This window comes from Geospiza fortis, unplaced genomic scaffold (assembly GCF_000277835.1).
Source record: "Geospiza fortis unplaced genomic scaffold, GeoFor_1.0 scaffold400, whole genome shotgun sequence".
Taxonomy (NCBI): Eukaryota; Metazoa; Chordata; class Aves; order Passeriformes; family Thraupidae; genus Geospiza; species Geospiza fortis.
In genome coordinates, this window is record NW_005054637.1 from 310,352 (window position 1) to 310,790 (window position 439).

The following is a 439-nucleotide window of genomic DNA, read 5'->3' on the forward strand; positions in this document are numbered from 1 at the left end:
AGATCTGAGCCCGCCGTCCCCGGCCCGAAGGCGGCAGGGGAGGGCCTCGCAGAGCGGGCGGGCCGTGCGGAGCGCCAAGCCCGACCCTGCACCACAGCAGCGGCGAAAGGAGGAACCAAAGCCCACCAGTGTCCGCGGCGGAGCCACCAGACCAGCAGGAAGCAGTTTGCAGCTTTGCCCGAGCTCCGCATCCCCCAAAACTGCTGTCGTCAGTTTTGTCACCTCCTTCCTCGGTCTTACTCTCTCCCCCCCTCGCTGCTCCTTCCCCCTAACTCCATCCCTAACCCGCCTTCCCCTTAACAAACCCCTGGGAATTCACTCTGTCCTGCTGAGCCCGGCACAGCAGCCACACGGCTAAGCCTCAACAGGGCTACCGCAGTGTGTGCTGTGCCTGCAAGGGCTGGAGATCCAACAGAACCACGACCACACCATCTTCTAC